Here is a 21345-nt window from a genome sequence, read left to right as displayed (position 1 = left end):
CCAGCCCCTAGCTCTGAATCAGAAGCAGAAGGGGAGAAGAGAAGTGGAAGTGGGAGGGGAGGAGAGGTGGAGTTGGAACCTTCCTTCATACCTCCCTGAACCCAAGTTCCCTTCATTGTGGCCCAACTCTAAGGGTTGGGGCCCCAGGGCTGCCCTCAGGTGGCCCTGGGCATCAACATCTGGGTGTGGATAAGGTCAACAATATGGGAGTGGGGGAGGGCAGGCAACTGTGGTCCAGACATGGATAAAGGTAAGCAGAGAGAGGGTGGGAAACAGACAGGTGTTGTCTGCAGAGGTCAGAGTACTGCTAAGGCAGGAACAGAGAGTTAATGGGAGAGGAAAGGGAAGAGATGGCAAGGGATGAGGAATATTGCAGTGATGCAAGAGCATAGCCCTGGGCTTCAGACCTGGGTGGCTGGTCAGGGCGGCAGATAGTCCCCAGACCGAGGTCCTGCCCCAAACCTGTGGTGGCTAGCTCACACATTGTGGGTCCTCTTGGTGAGCTGGGGCTCCTCATCCACCAGCTTGGACTTAAGGTGTTCCTTGTAGGCTAGAATGTCACCAGACCATTTGGTGATTGTCTGCTTCTCACAGACCCAGATCTCCTGGGCAACCTGCCGGATGAGCCAGAAGTCGTGGCTGACTAGCATCATGCCGCCCTCAAACTTGATGGCATCAGCCAAAGCATCTATTGTCTTAATGTCTAAATGGTTGGTAGGCACGTCCAGGAAGAGCATGCGGGGGTTCTGCCAAGACAAGCACACTCGACACTTCTGCCCATCTGAAAGGTTCCAGTTTGGGCTCACCTCCTGCTTCCCATTTAGGCCATAGCGACCAATGATCTTCCTCATTTCCTCTTTCTCTTTGATCTCTGGGTAGCACTTCAGCATATATTCTGAGGAGGACAGATCCAAGTCCAGTTGCTCTTGTAAATGCTGGTGATAGTGGCCAATCTTGACATGAGAGTGTTTTCGAATATCCCATCTGTGGGCAGCAGCTGTCCTGTTAGCAGCTTCAGCAGGATTGACTTTCCAGCTCCATTGGGCCCCAGCAGAGCCACGTTGTATCCAGGTCAATTCCAAACTACAGATTGTTATAGATGCAGGGCCCATCATCTGTGTACTTGAAGCTCACATTCTGCACCATGATAACAGGTGGAGGAATCTTCCCACTGTTTCAACAATACGGCTAGCAGCTGCTGTGGGGGTGTAAAACCAACAACAACCAGCTCACAAAATGCTGCAAGCCCAGGTTCTTTTGATCTGCTTTGCTAAGGAAAGCAACGTTAAGGGGTTAACAACCTTACTTCAATCCAGCATACAAACACCATTCACTTAGTTCAGTGGAAAAAGCCAGCATCCTGAACTTCAGAGCAAATACAAACAAATTACAAACAGACCAAATACAATTCATAATTACCAAGAAAACCATCAACATCTGAGTTCAGCCAGAAAGGGAAGGCCCTTACAGCGGCTGCCCCCAGTCCCGAGTGTGAGAGCCTTAAGCAAATAGCTCTGTTCTCCCTTTTTATACAGTTTCAGACGTCATCAAACGTCATCTGAGCAACCAGAACTTAGGCTCCTATGATTGACTCTGGTGTTAGCACCTCCCTTCTTTGGCCCCACCTGGAACCCCACCTTAGTTACCGCTTAACACCTAATAGATAGGGGTTTGGGCCTGGGGCTTAGCACCTAGTAAGACTCAATCAAAGACACTGAATTAATCAAAGGAAACAAAGGCCAAACTCTTCAAGGATCCCCAATACACCCACAGGGCAGGAAATAAAATGAAAGTGTCTTATCACTAACAATCCTCTCTGTCAGCCCTGATGCCATCATCTTCTGCAGCATCTTCTCTTTGCTCTGGGCCTGCCGGGCCAGCTTGGTACTGCCATGGCCAAACCAAGCAATGTAGTTCTTCATGTGAGCAATCTGATCCTGTTCCCAGTGGAAACATTTCATCTGATTTTCTTCCAGTTCCAAACGTATCTTCACTCACTGGTCATATTCCCTGTGTAATACTTGAGCTTCTGATTATGCATGTGGATGATATTAGTACAAACACCACTCAGGAAGTCCTGGGAATGGGAGACAAGGACCAGAATTCTCTTGAAGGTCTTGAGTTCTTCTTCTAACCAAACGCAGGCATCCAGGTGCAGGTGGTTGGTGGGCTCATCTAACAGCAGCATGAAGGGCCAGATAAACAGGGCTCTGGCAAGAGCAACTCTCTTCCTCCAGCCGCCACTGAAGTCCTTGAGTTTCTTTTGTTGCATGGCAGGTGTGAAGCCCACACCATGTAGAATTTGAGAGGCCCTCACCTCTGCCTTATCAACATCCAACTCCTCTAACGGTTCATATAACTCCATCAGCTTCTCACATTCCGCATCCTCATGGGCAAGCCACTCAGCCTCTCTCTCCAGCATGGCCCGCTCTGTATCCACCTCCATCACACACTGTGGGGGTGTCTTGTCACCCGGGGGGCATCTCCCTAGGCAGGTGGTAGATATCAATGTGCTCTGGAATAGGCACTTCCCGCTTCCCAATAGCAGATAGCAGCACAGATTTTCCAATTCCATTCAGCCCAATGAGGCCATAGCGATGTCCTGAGTTCAGCTCCAACTTTGTGTTGCCGAGTAACTCCTCACCATGGAAAGTGAGGGAGAGGCTAATGATGTGGACTTCAGTGCTGTTGGAGTGAGAGGCCAAGATACTAGTTACAGCTCGGGTGGCAACTTTCTTCATCTCAAAGTCTTCCAGCTCCTGGGTCAGCAAATCCACTTCTAAGGTTTCTTTGCCATTGGCTTCCTCATTTTTCTCCTCTACCACCTGTGGCTCAGTGACAGCATCTCCATTTTCTTCACGCCCCTTTCTGGGCCGCTGCCTGGCTTTGACAGCTTCCTTCTTCTTGACTGCCTTTGTCTTGGCCAGATCAGAGGGCATGGTGATGAGCCACAGGTGTTAATTCTTTCAGCTTAACCAGGCCTCGCCCCTTGGCCTCTGTCGCAACCTGTAAAACTTTTTTATCAGTGGTGCCCATTACATAAAGAGTCCTGTGTTCATTTGGTAGGGTTCGATATCCCAAGGATACCAGCTCTAATTCCACACCTGTGAGTATGTTGGCCATAATGTAATATAGTGCATAAGAAAGTTTTAATAAAAAGAAAAAATAAGAATCAAAGAATATGATGCACTGCCAGAGGTGAATTGTATAGAACATCTCCAATTCCCACAATATCACGTACTAAATATTCCCCCAGAGCATCACTTGCAGTCCTGATTTCAAGGTTCCCTTCATACCGGCTTCCCTTCTGTGGCAAATTACTTCAAAAATCCCAGATGACTTCTGAGGTCCCTTCCAGCTCTAGATGCAGAACTTTTTCTGGGACCCCTTTTGCAATCTGATGAAACCTATAGAGCCATTCTCAAAATAATGTTTTCAAATATGTAAAATAAAATACAGAGCAGTGCAGAAGAAAGCAATTATACTAAACTAGTTATCAAAAAGCCTCTTTAAAAAAAAAAAGGTCACAAACCCCAGGTTAAGAACTCCTGATTGATCATTACCCATCTAATGTCCTCAGCTGTGGCTCTCTGCTGCTCCCCACCAGGCTGGAATGGCCCTTTACATTATCCTTTTATGGGATTCTCTTCCTCCCCCCATCCCAAAACTAACAAGCATCTAGTCTGAACCCTTCACTTTATAGCTGAGTAAACTAAGGCCCCAAGAGTTGAAGTGACTCTTCCAAGGTAACACATGTGGTAAGTAGCAGAAATGGGATTGAATTCAGGTCCTCCAAGCTGGGATCTGATCTTAGGTACTTTGATTCTAAAGAATAAGAATGATGATGATAGCTATCATGTCTATTGTGCTTTAAGGTTTGGAAAGTCTTTTATATGTTATCTTATTTGATCTCTATATCCTGTAAGGTATTATTTATTATCCCCATTTTACACATGTGGAAACAGAGGCTGAAAGGTAACGTGACTAGCCCAGGGTCACTCCTCTAGTAAATATCTGAGACAGAATTTGAACTCAAGTCTCCCTGGCTCCATTCTATCTACTTCGCCACTTAACTGCCTCTTTCCACCGTACCATGCTGTTTACAGATATTTTGATGTTCAAGGTTCGCAATCACATAGCATTAACCAGAAGAACATCTGTATTCTTTAAAAAAAAAAAAAAGAGTAGGCTTTTTTTAAGAGTAGGCTTTATTTGCCTCTAAGGAGGAATTGCTCACACATATGTTAAAATCACATAAGATTCCTTGATAGAGGAAACCACAGTAAAAAAACTCTCTTCAACAGCATAGTCATTATAAATGTCAAGCGTGAGGGAAAATAAGAAGATATATATTCTCCCAAGGCGCTCACCATGGTCATAAAGGATATCCTATACAGCATCCAAATGGAAGGAGGGTATAGACCAGGAGCTCTTGACCTTCTTTTGTGTTGTGGACCCCTCTGGCAGTCTGATGAAGCCTATGGACTTCTCAGAAAAATGTTTTAAATGAATAAAATAAAATACACAGAATTACAAAAGAAACCCATTATGTTGAAACACAGTTATCAAAATATTTTTTTAAACAACAGTTGACCAAGCAGTTACTAATAATGTAATATTCACTACATTATTTCCCAAGGCTTCCTCATGGAAATTTATGATTACTCAGTAAACATCGGCTAACAAACCATTACAAAAACAAGCAAAAACAAAAACCCTATGTATATGCCTGTCTTTCTACAGTTCCTCCAATAGTGACTTCTCATTTTTTGTTATCTTTGACAATTCACAGAAGATGCAGTAAAACTTCAGAATTGTTTTAATCTGCATTTCTGTTATTGAAGGATTGTTCAAACATTCCAACTGATGTGCCATCTTTCAAACACTGAATTTCTACCTCCATGCCTTTGTTTAGAATGTTCCATCCAGCCATTCCTTAATTGCTAAATGGTTAAGGAATATGAATAGAGCATTTTCAGAGAAAGAAAACCAAGATATCAATAGCCATGTGAAGAAATGCTCTAAGTCACCAATAATTAGAGGGATCCAAGTTAAAACAATTCTTGATTAGCACCTCACATCCATCAGATTGGCAAAGACAACAAAAAAGAAAATAACAAATAATGGAGGTACTGTGGAAAAACAGGTAAACTAATGCAATGCTGGTGGAACTATGAATTGTTCTAATCATTGTAGAAATGTAGAGGGAGAAATGAACCCAGGGATGTAGAAATCCCAAACCAAAATTCCCAAGGCAAGGCCACCTGGAATGAATTTGCGGACCCAAGCATTCTTTAAGTCAGGGAGGCAAAGATTTATTACACTTTAAGTAAATAAAGTGGGCAAGAGTTCTTAGGGAACCTGCAACCATACGGGGCTACAGGGAAAGTTTAAGTACAAGATTTAGGGATGAAACCTGTCAATTAGGTGTGTTGGGGTGGGATTAGGGAATGGTCAAGGCATGATTAGGGGTTGGTCAGTTCTTAAAGGAACATGCCCTTTTTGAACCTACCACGCAGGTATCTTACTCAGAGTTCACTGGGAAATAGCCCAAAGTGGGACTACCCAGGGGTGTGGTTTTGCCTGTGAAATGTCACTAAGTCACCAAAAGTTCACAACTGACTGGGAATATCCAGGTGGAGTTTACATTTGACTATGTCCAGGATACATGTTAGACTCAGTGTATGGTCAGTTATCAGCATCCTGAATCAATCTATAATTGGGCATAGATGCTTACTGAGGAAGAAGCAGAGATAATTTGGGGGCACACTGCCCTTTAGCTAGAGAGGCTGCCTGGGAAAGAATATGTTTGAGAACTAGATGTGTTCTGAAATTAGAATTCTGCCACAGGCACAGGCACCCAGGCAGAGGCTAAGGGGAAATGTGATGTTAGAATTAGGGTCCAAGCACAAGCACCCCATCAAAAAACAGTTTAGAACTATGCCCAAAAAGGTTTGAGACTGTGGATACCTCTTGACCAGGAGTAGGTCTACACCCTAAAATATCAAGGGAAGAGGAAAAGGACTCATATGTACAAAAATATTTATAGCAGCTCCTTTTGTGGTGGCAAAGAATTGGGAACAGAGGGGGTGCTCATTATTCGGGGAAATGGCTGAACAAGTTACAGTATATGTATATGATGGAATACCGTTGTGCTATAAGAAATGAGGAAGGAGATGGATTCAGAGAAACCTGGGAGGACTTGTATAAACTGATAAAAAATGAAACTGAACTAGATAAAAAAGAAACTAGAACAATTCATGCAACAACATTGTAAAGACAAATAACTTTGAAAGACTTAGGAAGTCTGATCAATACAACAACCAACCACAGTTCCAGATGACTGCTACCCATCTCTAGATAGAGAAATGATAGACTCAGTACAAATTGAGTTTTATGGGTTTGTTTTGTTGGGTTTGGGGGCTTGCTTTTTTGTTTTTGTTTTCTTTTGTTTGGGAGGGGTTGGACATGGCTAATGTAGAAGTTTGTTTTGCTTAACTATATGTAATTGTTACACTTTGTTTTTCTTGCTTTTTTCTAGATGGAGGTAAAGGGTAGGGGGAGGCAGGAGGGAGAAAACTTGGACCAAAAAATAAAATAAAATGGAATTTTCTTTTAAATCTTAAAACAAAGACTCAGAGCTAGAGGCAGGAAGAAACTCCATCTGCCTGAAGAGCTTTTTCAACCCAGCTCTGCTGAATTCTTACCCATTACTCCAGACTCAGGTTAAAGGACACCTTCTTCACAAAACCTGCTTGATCCTCACAGCAATAAAAGATTGCTCTCCCTCTCTGTGCTCACATAGCAATTTGCTAACCGCTGCCCTCTCGAGAGGAGCTTTGATACTTTGGAGGATCTTGTTTTCCATGGTTATTATCACATTCTGCCTTCATCCTAGTCTATTGTAGCTACTTGGGGGGTATGGGTAAGGAGGGGGAAAACCTTAGCAGTTTCAGAGTAGCAAAATGATCAGTGATTCTAAAAGCAATATACCTTTATTTTTGTGTACTTTAACTTAAACTAGAAAATCAGTCAACAAGAAATATTCCCATTTTTGTCATCTTATTACGTATCAGGCCCTATGCCAAACACTGGAGCCAAGAAAACCAAAAATCAGGCTCTGCCCTCAAGAAACATTCATTTTAATGAGAGACAGCATGTAACTGACAAGGTGCATAGAAAATAAATACAGAGTAGATACAAAGTAATAACTTTTTTCCTGAAATACATTATTTTCTTGTTTTACAAATTATTTTAAAAATATATTCATTTATTTGTTTTACAAGCATTTATTGTCTCTTCCTCCAACTGTACCAAAAAAACTTTCATAATATTAATTTTAGCAAAATAAATTCATACAATGGTTATGTATGTCTCATTCTGCATTTTAAGTCCATCACCCCTCTAGCAGGAGGTAAGTGGAGTGATTCATCTCCATTTCCCAAAACTCAAGGTTTATCATTCATTATTCAGACTTAAAAAGTCTTTCAAAGATGTTTTTCTTCATAATGTTGTCATTGTACCAATGGGTCTCCTAACTCTGCTTATTTCACTCTACATGAGTTCACAGAGGTCTTCCAAGATGCCTCTGAAACAATCCATTTTGTCATTTGTTGTGGCTCAATAATATTCCATTACATTCATATAATTGTTTATTTTTTCCTCATTAGGCAGGTAACCCTTAGTTTCCTTGGGTTTTCTCTACTATAAAGAGCTGCTATAAATATTTTTTGTATATATAGGTCCTTTTCCTTTTCAAAAAAAATTTTCTTTGGGGTATAGATCTGATATAGTCAGGTCAAAGAATATGCACAGTTTAGTTCCAAACTACTTTTCAGAATAGCTAGGCCAGTTTGCACCTCTACCAACAGAGTACAAATTTGCAGTTTCCCCTCAAATACTTATTTTCCTATTTAGTCATCTTTGCCAGTCTGTAGGGAGTTAGTGCCGACCCTGGGGCTGCTCGGACCCTAGCGCTTGGCCTGTTTCCTGGGTAATACCAGACAGGCTTAGTAGGAGTTGGAACGTAGGCACCCGGAGGAAAGACTTCCGTCCCTAGCAGCCCCCCTAACAGCCCCCCCCCTTGCTCTGATAGCCATCCTTTCTCATGCAGGCAGAGTCCATTCACCAAGGACTCACAAGTCCAATAGGAGGAACACAGCTGGCCACTACCTAATGCTCTTGAACCAGTGCCTAACACAAACATGCTTTAATTAATGGGAACTTCTTTGATACTTTACAAGGGCATCCTGCCCCGTGCCTCACATAGCTCATACAGCTCTGATATCAGCTGGCTACATGCCTGAGCCTTCCCATGCCTCCGTAGATACTGTAGGACAGCACCCCGTTCTGTTCCCATACTCCTATGGAAACCTTACCACAGCCCTAGTTTTCCCATACGCTTGTAGGCAACATAGTTTACAATAATCCAGATTCTTCCCACCAGATATTGCTACTTACATCTAATCTAAGTGCAACAATACATTACTGAAGCACATCTCCTTTTTCCCATGCTTTCATCCCCTTGAACACCTGCTTCTGCTTATGTAGTACAAAACCCTATAAAACTGGATAATGTCTGCCAATAAATCGGAGTTATAACCATCTTTGCTCCTGCCTCATCATTGCGTACTGAGATAGGGCAACTTGCTGGTCAAGACCCTAGCACCAGTCTTGTAGGTATGAAGTGGAACTTCATAGTTGTGTTCTTGTATTGGTGACTGGGAATATTTTTTCATATCATTGTTAACAGCTTAGATTTCTTTCTTTGAAAACAGTCTGTACATATCCTTTACCATTTATCTAATGGGGAATGGTTCTTAGTATCATAAATTTAAATCAGCTCCTTACATATTTCCTTATATATCTCGGAAATGAAAACTTTATCAGAAAAACTTATGGCAAAGAATTGTTTTCCCCACTTACCCATTTCCTGGTGGAAACAGGCAACTGGAAGGTGATCCCAGGTAACAGGGAATCTCAGAGATGAAAGCAGGAGCAACTGGGGAGACAGGAAAAAGTCTCCTATGGAAGGTAGCATTCCAACCAAGCCCTGAGAAAAGCCAGGGATTCTAAGAGGAGGAAGAGAGGAAAGAGTACATTCTAAGAATGAGAGACCAATGAAAAGGGATAGAGACCGGAGATAGAGTGTCAGGTGTGAGAGAGGCCAATTTAGCTGGAGGATAGAATATGTAGAAGGGAATAAGGTATGAAAAGACTAGAAAGGTCAGAAAGGTCCAAACTGTGAAAAGTTCTCCACACACATCCCTAAATCACAAACATAGGATTTTAATTTATGAATGGAAGAAATGAGAAGCCACTAGAGTTTATTGAGTAGAACAGTGATATGGTCAGACCTTCATAAGAAAATCATTTTGGCAGCTGTGTGAATGATGGATCTAAATGGGGAAGACTTAAGGCAAAGATACCAGTTAGAAGGCTTGTAATAGCCCGAGCAAAAGGTGATAAGAATCTAATCTAGGTTGGTGGCTACGTGAGCAGAGAGAAAGAGACCCATACATGAGAGGTTGTGAAAGCAGAAACAAGAAGCTTTGACAATAGACTGCACACAGGAAATGAGAGTGAAGAGTTGAGAAGGACACTAGGTTACAAACTTGTATGACTTGGAGGATGGTGGTGTCCTTGACAAAAATACAGAAGTTTAGAAGCAAAGGTTTGAAGAGAAAATTAACAAGTTGTTTCAAATATGCTAAGTTTGAAATGCCCAAGAAGCAGTTGGTGATGTAGGACTATGGCTCAGGAGAGAGCCAAGTGCTAGATATATAGATCTGGGAATCATCTGTGTAGACACAATGATTAAACCTGTGGAACTGATGAGATAGTGTAGGGGAAAAAAAGGCCCAGATCGGAGCTTTGGGGCATATACCCTGTCAGTGGGTATGACATGGATGGAGGGCCATTAAAGGAGACTGAGAAGAAATGGAAGGACAAGAAGAAAGAGAACTGGGGGCGGGGGTGGGGGTGCAGAGCCAAGATGGTGGCTTAAAAACAGATACTCGCTTAAGCTCTCCCCTAAATCCCTCCAAACACCTGTAAAAAATGACTCTAAACAAATTCTAGAGCTACAAAACCCCCAAAATGACAGGGTGAAATACGTCTCCAGCCCAAGATGGCCTGGATGTTCATTGAGAAGGGTCTATCGCACCATCCTGGGAGCAGAGCACAGCCCACCCTAGGTCACATCGGAAGAGACCAGGCTGGAGTAGAGTGAACAGAGCAGGCCTCAGGGCACTGAATCACTGAGCTGTGGCAGTTTCCAGATTTCTCAACCCACAAACGCCAAAGACAACTTAGCAGGTCAGTGGGAAAACTGTTGGACCTAGGTGAGAGAAGTGCGTGGTCCGGCCCCAGCCCCAGGGTGGCAGAGGTGGCTGCAGCTGTGGTGGCTACTTCTGGCTGCTTCCAGAACTCCACGCCCACAGACACTGGGGGGAATCAAGTGGCTGATCAGAGCAGGAGTGCAGAGATCTCTTTGCTGGCACTGAGGCAAGGTTCTCTTGCTTTGCCCTGCTTGGATCTGGGTCATAGTTCTGATTGGTGGTCCTTGGGGGAGGAGGCGCACTGGTGTGGGTTTGTGGTGACTGTGGAGAGGGAGTGCTCCTGGTAGTTACACAGCAGAAAGGAGTGTTTGCACTCACAGACCAGAGCACAGGCCAGGAGAGGAGTATCATACCACCTCAGAACAGAAGTACTCAGAAAACAGCAGCGCAAAACCCCTGAAGCTTGAGACAGAGCACTCTCCACTCTGGAAGCAGTCATACCCTGACAAAGAGGACAAAAGTCAAGTAACTGGCTGGGAAAATGAGCAGGCAGTGTAAAAGGCAGATTCTAAGAAACTGATTTGTTCATCTGCAACTAGGATGTCAGAAACAGTGGGGTGGGAGTATACTAAACTTTGAGAAAGGAGTCCAAGCAAAGAATCAGTGGATAGGGAGAAGTCCTTTAAGGGAGGCAATTAATTACATGGTGTAAGATTTTCTCTACAGTCCTGAACTCAGGGCAAGCGATATCCCAGGAAGCCCAAACAAAATGAGATGTTGTGAAGGTAGAAATGTTAAGATTTGGTGACTCCCTAGATATAAGGATAAGTTAGAGTGAGGAGCTAAGGATGACAGTTGTGGTTGCAAAACTGGGTGATAATAGGGAAATTCCAAAGAATGATGCATTTGAGAGGGAAATGATGTAATGAGATCCGTGAGATAAATTACAAACTATCCATACCAGCTCATCCTGTGCAACTCACTGTGTCCCATCAAAACTAAAGGGGGGAGGAGGGAGGGGGGCAGCTCTTACTCACCAGAGTCTAGAGATAACCAAAGGGTGTAAAACCAGCTCAGGAGTGCCTGCTACAGCAACAAAGTGGGTACACTGGAAGCCAGGGCACAGGAGGGAGAATCACAGCCTAGGTTCAGGTATAATTATTCACTGGGGCAGAAGAGAAGATGGGAGTCTGCACAGCTATAGGAAGGAGCCAAGCCCCTCATTTACCAACAAGGGGTAGAAGAAGACATGCAACAAGCCTTTCTACCATCTCTGACTGGTTGATCGTACATCCCTTGGGCTTATGGCATGCTTTCCCACCCAGGGTGACAGGACCCTACTTTCAAGATCATTGCTATAATGAATAACACACCAGACTCTAAGTTGGGCAAACCTGGTGTTGAGTCCTGCTTCTGACACGTAATAACTTTCTGATTCTAGGCAAATCACTTAATACTTTGGTGTCCCCAAGAAACTCTCTAAGTTTCAGAGCAGATGCTGATCTACACTAGCAGGGGAAGTCTTCTCTTTGGAAGTTCCATATATCAATGAAATCAGTCACACACACACCCCCCCCAAAATGCCCAGTGGCCGTGGGCTGTCACAAACCAGGGTCTGAGAGAAGTGTTCCATAGAAATCACCAGGGGGCGTCCTACCACCACATCAATCAGAACAGGCAGGCATTATTAACTCTTTTTTTCCCTCATGTACTCCAAGGATTAGATAAGAACCCATTTGTTGCCAAAGGGCATAATAATTGGTGAAGACACTGGAATGAGGAGAGTAGAAAGGAGGATTCCTCATCTACAGAATTAGGAGACAAATAAATACTCTAAAATTTAGAGTAATAGGTCCCTCTAGGTCCTTGGGTGCAGTCTTTTGACTGAGTCCAAGTTTTACAGAACAAATCCTTTTATTAAGGGGCTTTGTTCTGTGAAGTTTGGATTTGGTCAAAGGGCTGCACTTGAGGACCTAGAGGGCCACATGTGGCCTCAGGGTCGCAGGTTCCCCACCCCCACTCTATGGTTCTATTCAACAAACAAACATTTTTGAAGGGCCTATATACCAAGGGCAAAGGTGATAGAGGTCCTGCCTTCAAGGACTTCATAGGTCTAGGAGTGGGGATAAGACCCAAGCACAGATAACACAATACAGAACATTACTAGATTAGTACAATTGAGAGATCTAAGGTGCAAGGTGAGATCCTAGGAGGAAGAAGTTCCAGGAGGAAAAGGCAAAGCATTTGAATTGGGCCTTAAAAGGTAGATAAGAATTCAATAGGTGGAGAGGGGGAGAGAGAGAAAAGGGGGATGGAGAGCTAAAGAGATCCAAGGCTTAGTGAATAGAGCCTCCACCTTGGGGTTCAGAAACCTGTGTTAAAAACCAATCTCAGACACTGGCTTTGTGACCACAGATAAGTAATTTCACCTCTGGGTCTTATTTTGTTCATATGTAAAATGAGGAAAATGACATCTGTGTTACCCAATAATATGTCTATATCCGTGTAATGGATTTTGCAAATCTTCAAGTGCTACGCAAATGTCACTTGTATGAATAAAGAAGAATATGAGTAAAGGTCCAGGAGGTAAAAGAAGGTAGCATCCTGGTTAGAGTGCAAAATACACAGAGGAAAGTGCCATGAGTTGGAAAGGAGGATGGCAGTTAGAAAAATAAACATTTATTGAGCACCTACTTGTACTAGGCACTGTGCTAAGTGCTGGGGATATAAAGAAAGGAAAAGACAAATCTTAGTCTCAAGGAGCTCACAGTCTATTGGGTGAAACAACATGCTAACAACTTTGTACAAACTATATACAAGGATAAATTGGAAATAATCAACAGAGGAAAGGCCCTAGGTTTAAGGGGAATTGAGGATAACTGCTTGTAGAAGAGGGATTTTAGCTGGAACTTGAAGGAAGCCAGGGAGCCGAGAGGCCAAGGGATGAGAAGGAAAGAGTATTTCAGGCATTGAGGGACATGCAGTGAAAATTCCTGGCATTTAGAGATGGAATATCTTGTTAGAGAAACACGAAGGTGGTCCAGTGTCATTGGATGAAGAGTACATGAAGGGGATAAAGTATGAGAAGACTGGCAAGGTGGGGATGAGGAGGAAGACAGCATTAAACAGGGCTTTGAAAAGACAAAAGGAGGATTTTATATTTGACCCAGGAGCTGAGGCCTTGACTGAGAGGCAAAGGAGTTGAAATTTTATTCAGGAAGCAACAGGGAACTACTGGAGATTTAAAACAGAGAAAAGATACAACCTGTGATTCCAAATTGTTAAATTGAAGTAACTCAATCAATGTTCTCTATCTTCACTGAGACCAAAAGAATAAACAGACTCAATATGTATATGTATATATGTGTATGTATGCATATATACAAAGATACATAATATATGAAGACATGTACATATACACATTAATAGATAAATGCTTATATATCTTTATATACAGAATAATATTGACATCTTACATTTGCATAGCAAAGAACTTACCAGCCACGGAGATAGTTAAGCACAGGAAAACCTCTTTCTGAAAGAGGTTATGAAACCTCATTCCTTGGTTATATTTTGAAGCAATATCTCAGCTGGCCACCACTCCATTATGGATTAGTATTGTCAGGACTGTATGTGCCACACAACATCTGGAGATGGTTTTTTTTTTTTTAGCCTTTCCATGCTATGGTTCCATCCAAAGCAAAGCAAGATGACAAAGTTGGTGACTTTGAGATGTGGTCTTAGAATGATCTGATAAATCAAGAATGCATGTACAAAGGATTTCTTAAAATCCCAGAAGACAGCAGTAATTTCCACCAGCTCCATAATTTGTTACAGCTTTCTCAGTGTAATATCCAGTGATTGGTTTCGGGGGTGAGGAGAGGATGGTTTTTTTTCTTACTTAAAAGAACTCTGATTTCAGCAGTGAGGGTCCTCCTTCCAAGGATACACATCAAACTTCTTCTGTACCCAGGCAGACACTTTCCCTTAGTTGCTGTGACTAAAACCAGACACGTGGATCATTACTTTCTTTATTGCTCCATGGACAAATGTCTGTTTAATGATGAGCCTCTCAAAATTTATTTGGGTTATTCCTTGAATGCAAGGCACATAACCCTGGCACAATTCAAAAACTCTCTAGCTTGTTAAGACCTGCCAGAACTTGGGTCCTTCTGGGATGGCCGTGCCACAATGAGGCATCGGAATAGGATTTTTTGTGAAAGACTGTTTTCTCATTAGATTGTTAAATCTTAAAACCTTTGAATGTGTTTTTTTTTCATCATGCTCTTACAACATCCACAAAGGTTAACAAATCTTTGACCCAAATGCAGAGCTTTGCCTGATTCAATCATATGGCACCCATCCTATTGCCTTTTCTGCCTCATTCTGACCTTGTGTGTCATCACAAACTGCAAAGTAACTTAGTCCTAAAAAGCCCATAGTTGCTAGAGCTTTCATCCCAAAACCACTAGATCTGGAGCCACAGGGTCTGAATTCAAAAGCTACTCCTGAAGTGGTCAGCACCGGTGTAAACTTGGACAAATCCCTTGTGCCTCTTGGGCCTGTTTCCCCATCTATGAAATAAGCAAATTGGACTACATGGCTTTACAACTCTAGATCCATGACCTCTTGTCCTATGTGATTCAGAAGGACCAGTTGAGGGAAAAAGAAAAGGAGTTCTATTTTATCCTGTTGAAGTTAAGATGTCTCTAGGACATCCAGTTTGAAATGTCCAATAGGCCTGCCTCTAGTCTCTTACCGCTTCAATCCATCCTCCATTCAGCTACTTAAGTGATTCTGCTAAAGCTCAGGCCCAATCAGGTCACCCCTCTCTCCCCACCCCAACCCCATTTACTCAATAAACTCCAGTGGTTCCATATTACCTCCAGGATCAAACACAAAAACCTGCTAGATGTCAGAGCCCTTCATCACCTAGCCTCCTCCAACCTTTCCAGTCTCCTTACACCTCATTCCCCAACACAGACTCTTCCATTCAGTGACACTCCCCCCCTCCCCCCGGCTGTTTCACGTACAAGACATTCCATCTCTCAGCTCAGAGCATTTTCTCTGGCTGTCTATCGTTCCCTCCTCTACTCCAACTACTGACCTCCCCAGCTTCCTTTAAGTCCCAACTAAAATCTCACCTTCTTTAGGAAGCCTTCCCTAACCCCTCTTAATTCCAGAGCTTTCCCTCTTTGAATTATTTCCTATTTATCCTGTATGTGTCTTGATTTTCATACCTTTGTTTGCATGTTGTCTCTCCCATTAGAGTGTGCGCTCCTTGAAGGCAAGGACTGGTTTTTGCCTCTTTTTTTTTTTTGGTATTGTCAGCGATTAGCCCAGTGCATATAGTAGGCACTTAATAAATGTTTATTGCAATTACAATAGTAACATCAAAGATCACTGATCACAGATCACCATAACAGACATAATAATAATGAAAAAGTTTGAAATATTACGAGTGTTACTAAAATGTGACACAGACACACGAAGCAAGCATTGGAAAAATGGCACCAATAGACTTGTTCGACACAGGGTTGCCACAAACCCTCAATTTATAAAAAAATGCAGTGTCTGCAAAGCACAATAAAGTGAGCCCAATAAAAATTTTTAAAAAATGTTTATTGATTGATCTTTTATCCATCTGTCATCTAAAGAGAGATGGTAATTAAAGGCAGAAGAGGTCACCAAAAGAGCCTAAAGAAGAGATTCAACCTCTAAACATCCCTTACATCTGTCTCCTTTTCTCCACCTTGATTTGTTTCTATATCTACATTTCTCTCACACAATATCTTCTTTCTACTCACATAGTGACCACCAGTTCAGTTCTTTATCACCCCTTGGCTGAGCTATAATAAGGATAACAATAGTCAGCACTTATATAGACATACAGATTTACAAAGGGCTTTACAAATATTCTCATTTTATCCTCAAACAACCCTAGGAGGTAGGTGCTATTATCTCCTCCACTTTTCAGATGAGGAAACCAAGGCTGAGTGAGGTTAAGTGACTTGCCCAGGGTCACATAGTAAGTGCCTGAGGCTAGATTTAAACTCAGATCTTTCTTGTTCCTATTCCAACACCGTCCACAGGCCAACAGCCTGGTTTAGCCCTTCCTCATGGCTGATTTAGACTTATGACAACCTCCTAATTTGATTTCCCTGCCTCGAGCCTCTCTCTATTTCCATTCTAATCTCCCCACAGATGTCAAAGTGATATACCCAAAGCAAAGGTCCAATCTGGTCATTCCCATTGCTCATTAAGCACCAATGGCCCCCTATTATGATTTAGGATCTAATGAAAACTCTGGGATTTCAAGCCTTTCACAACCTGAGTCCAACATGTCTCTCCAGCCTTACATCCACTCTTTCACACACTTCTAAAGTGCCACTACGTCTTCCTTCTTTCTGTTCTTCAGCACAACAATCCAGATCTAAATGTCTCCAGGACTTTGACCAATCCCCTATGCCTGGAATGCATCCTCAGCCTTGCCTCTACCTCTTAGAAACCCCATTTCTTTTGAATCTTAGCCCCAGAGCCACCTTCAACATGAGGCCTTCCTTTCTTTATCCCTACCCCAGTGCAGTCATTCCTTCCCCAATTGCACTTTTTTTTTTGGTATAAACTTATATGTACATGTTTCCACTTATGGAACTCCATGAGGGCAAGGAATATTTCATTTTTATCTTTGTATCCCCAGCATCTGACAAAAAGGTGCTTAATCAATGTTTCTTGACGTCTCCCTCTAGTTAATCATTATAACAGCTAACATTTATTTAGTGCTTAGTAAGTGCCTGGCACTATGCTAAGTGCTTTACGACTATTTTCTCATTTGGTACTCACAACAACCCTGGGAAGTAGGTACTAGTATTTTTTACAGATGAGGAAACCAAGATAGAGGTTAAGTGACTTGCCCAGGGTCACACAGCTAGTCAAGTGTCTGAGACCACATTTGAACTCATCTTCCTGACTCCAGGCCAAACATTCTATCCATTGAGCTACGCTTCTCCTTTATTTATGTAACCTTTTATATTGAGGTCGTGTATTCATTTGGACCTTATTCTGACATATGATATCAGGCTATTTTCTGCCAAACTGCCAAAGTTTTCCCAGCAGTTCTTGTCAAACACAGGACCCCAACCAACATAGTTTCTATTTGAGATTTTGTCTAATGGTCTCATGTCACCCTTGTGGACAAGATAGAGTAGCATTGGTTAGTTGGTGGATTCGGTCATTAGCGGTCTTAGAAGGTATCTGTGCTTGGTCCCATGCTCTTTAGCATTTTTATCAATGACTTAGATAAAGGCATAGAGGCCATGATTAATTATCAAATTAGCAGATGACACTAAGCTAGGAGGAGGGAGTGCTAACAAATGGATGACAGAGTTAGGATCAAAAAAGTCTCAGACAAGAACACTGAGCTGAATGTTATAAGAAATTCAATAGCAGTAAATATAAAAGTCTTAGCCTTGGGTTCAAAAAATTCAGCTTCATGTAAACTGATTCAACCATTTTGGAAAGCAATTTAGAACTATGCCCAAAGGGCTATAAAATTGTGTATACCCAGGGCAGCTAGGTGGGGCAGTGAGTAGAGCACCAGTCCTGGAGTCAGGAGGACCTGAGTTCAAATCCAACCTCAGACACTTGACAAACTTATTGTGTGACCTTGGGCAAGTCACTTAACCCCAATTGCCCTGCCTTCCCCCACAAAAAAAAAAATTGTGTATACCCTCTGATCCAGTGATACCACTGCTAAGTCTATATTCCCAAAGACATCATAAAAAGGGAGGGGGAAGGATCTATTTCTACAAAGAATATTTATAGCAGCTCTTCTTGTGGTGGCTAAGAATTGGAAATCAAAGGGATGAATGCCCGTCAATTGGGGAATGACTAAACAAACTGTGGAATATGATTGTGATGGAATATTATTGTGTTATAAGAAATGACAAGCAGGATGATTTCAGAAAAACCTGGAGAAAGACTTACATGAACCGATGCAAAGTGTTGTACACAGTAACAGCAATATTGTACAATGAAGAATTGTGAATGACTTGGCTATCCTTAGGAATACAATGACCCAAGACACTCCCAAACGACTAATGATAAAGCATGCTATCCACCTCCAAAGAACTGATATTGTCTGAATAGACTGAAGCAATTTTTTACTTTCATTTTTTTGAGTCTTCTTCTACAAAATGACTACTATGGAAATATTTTACATAATTACACATGTATAACCTATATCTGATTGCTTATCATCTCAAGGAGAGGGGAGGGGGGAGAATAAAGGAGGGATAGAATTTGGAGCTCAAAATTTTTTTAAAATGTTAAAAATTAATTTAAGTATATTTTTGTAAAGATTCACTTATTTAAGTTGTACGCTTTATTGGAGAATATTTGACGAAAGTTATTTCAATATCTTTTATTATATCTCAATTTGTTGTGTTTTTCACTTTCAATAAAAGCAATTTGATTTCGTTTTTTCTTCTATTTAATAAAATTAGTTATTGGTTTATCTTTTTCTTTTTTTCAGATTGTTCCTAGTTTTATTGCATTTTCTGTTTTGAATTAAATCTTTGGTTTCAAATAGTTTTTAAAATTTGTTGAAGTTCTAGTATTTCTAGCTGCATTCCCTATTCAGCAATATTGTTCTCTCTCTTTTTAGTTAATAAAAATATTTAAAGACATTCTCCTCCAAGGAAAAAAAATAAAAAAATAAAATGTTAAAAATTGTTTTAACATAATTGGAGAAAAAAATAAAATATATATATATTTTTTAAATCAACTTCACAAATATAGAATAATGGAGAGGCTGGGCTAAATGAAACTTGTCTGAAAAAGATCTAGGTGCTTTAGTAGACTATAAGCTTAATAAATCAACAGTAATATGGTAGTCAAAAGAACTGATTTTAGGTAGCACTGAGCAGTACTGTCCAGACCCATGAAAATGACACCTTATTTTGCTCTAGTCAGACCACATCTAGAGTCCTACATTTAGATCTGGGTGCCCCATTTTAGATAGGTCAGTGAAATATCTGAGGAAGTTCAGAATTCAGAAGAGGGCAATCAAAATAGTAAAAATGCAATGAGCTGCCTAAGAAGTTATTAGTTTCTAGTACATCGGAGGTCTTCATGCAAAGGTACAATGACCACTTGTCCAGGACGTTGGGTAGGGGATCCTTGTTCCAGCAGGATCAGACTAAAGGCCTCTCGGCTCCCAACTAGGAAAACTGCAACTGAATATGGGAGAAAGAGAAAAAAGCCTTTGCTGAATTGGGAAAAGTGAAGAAAGGATCTGAGATGCCAAGGTAGAATACACGCATTGAGCGGTTTAAAAAAAAGAGTGAAAAAATAGCTCTGGAAGGCGCTACCTGAGTAGGCAAGAGACATTAGATAATTAGATAATTCGTTATTTTAACTACCAGCTGACCCTGTTAACCCAGGACAGCTTGGTTACTCTCTACCTGTAGTAGCCTCAGTGTGGGGTGGGGAATGAAGTGTGTATCAGGCTGTTAGAATGAATGATAAGGAGAGCTTGTATACTGAAATGGCCATGAATTATAAAGCATCAAAGAGAAACAACTGAAATAACGAGATTTGGGAAATAGACCCTATGTGTAATTTCACTTCTGAATCTACTCCCATTTTGATTAAATTAAAGGAACTTGGTTTATTTTAACAGAGAAGGCAAAGAAGAAACTAAATATTAATATTAAAGTAGCAATCAACAACTTCTGCTTTCCCTATGAACAGTTATGTTTTAAAAGTAACATTTAAGTTTGACATTAGGAACACTCAATTCCAAGGATCAGAAGCCAGAACTAATGAAGTTTCTAGACATTTTAGAGAAAGGAACAATTATTTCTTCTGGCAGGAGGCAGTCCTGTCTAGGAATAGGGGACTGGATTAGATCACCTCTCAGATCCTTCCAGTCTGTGATTCAAAGAAATAAGGGGGGCATGGGAAACTGTACCCAAATTCTAAAGTAAAAACACTTGATGGCCAAATCCATGCCTCAGAAATGCATGTCAGACAGATATCATGCCACCTGTTATTTTTTTAATGAGAAAAGTCTTTAAGAAAACACAATTGACTGCAATCTATAAACAGCTTCAAGTTTGCTACTGACAAACCATGAATATTATTGAAAAATAAACACAAATCGAAATGCTGAATTTACAATTTGCATTGGGATTTTAAGGTTTGCAGAGCTGTTTTCTGATTTTTCCTACCTGTCCAGTACATAATGGAAATAGCATCCCCCGTTTTGCACAAAGAAACTGAGGCTGAGTTTTGACTTAGTCAAGTAGCCGGTGTCTATGGCATGATTTGAATACAGGTCTGACTCTAAGTCTGTCTTCTTCTACTTCACTATTGTAGAGACTCAAAGTAGATAATGGACATGTGTTTTGAAAAGTACAAATTCATAAGCATTATTTAGCACTTCGTTTCAAAAAGTTCAAATTGCTTCGTGTTGTGATGTTTTTTCCATACACACCCACCACCCCACCCAAGGAACCAAGGACACAAGGACCTTTTTTTGTATTTTTGCATTCAGACCAGTCAGGGTGGGTAGTTATGCCAGAAAGTTCTACTACCATTTTCTCCTAGCCAAAAAAATCACTAATTACTGATGGATAAGCATGGCACTGAATTGGTTAAGTAACCAACATTAGGCATTAATCCATGAATATAATGTGCACCGCATTCTGGCTTCAATTATCATTCCATTAATTTATCCTGCTTTCCTTGTTCCTAGAACCAAAAAGTTATATGCGAAATTTCAGTATCAAAGTTTAGAACAAAACAGGGAACTTGTAGAAGAATGCATAAGCTTAAAATATTAATAAAAAGGTCAATTATGCAAGGAAAAGCATATGCCAAGGGATCCTAAGACTTATCTAAGGTGTCTTGAGGGGTCTGAGTGCTCCATACAGCTAAGTATTTACATGGTTTGGGAGATAATGAATGGGAAACCAGCCCACAAATTCCACAGGACTTATACAGAACAAGGTTCCGTTAAAAAAAAAAAAAACCCACAAGACAGATGTCTCATCTATTCATT

At 41.3% G+C, this 21345-nt stretch overlaps 1 pseudogene; it reads right to left on the bottom strand.

Moving 5' to 3' along the window:
- Positions 1 to 444: 444 nt before the first annotated feature.
- LOC118834238 lies at positions 445 to 2939 on the bottom strand (annotated as a pseudogene).
- Between the last annotated feature and the right edge of the window lie 18406 nt (positions 2940 to 21345).

This window comes from Trichosurus vulpecula, chromosome 1 (genome assembly GCF_011100635.1).
Source record: "Trichosurus vulpecula isolate mTriVul1 chromosome 1, mTriVul1.pri, whole genome shotgun sequence".
NCBI classification, from domain to species: Eukaryota; Metazoa; Chordata; class Mammalia; order Diprotodontia; family Phalangeridae; genus Trichosurus; species Trichosurus vulpecula.
This window is presented reverse-complemented; position numbering and strand designations above follow the sequence as displayed.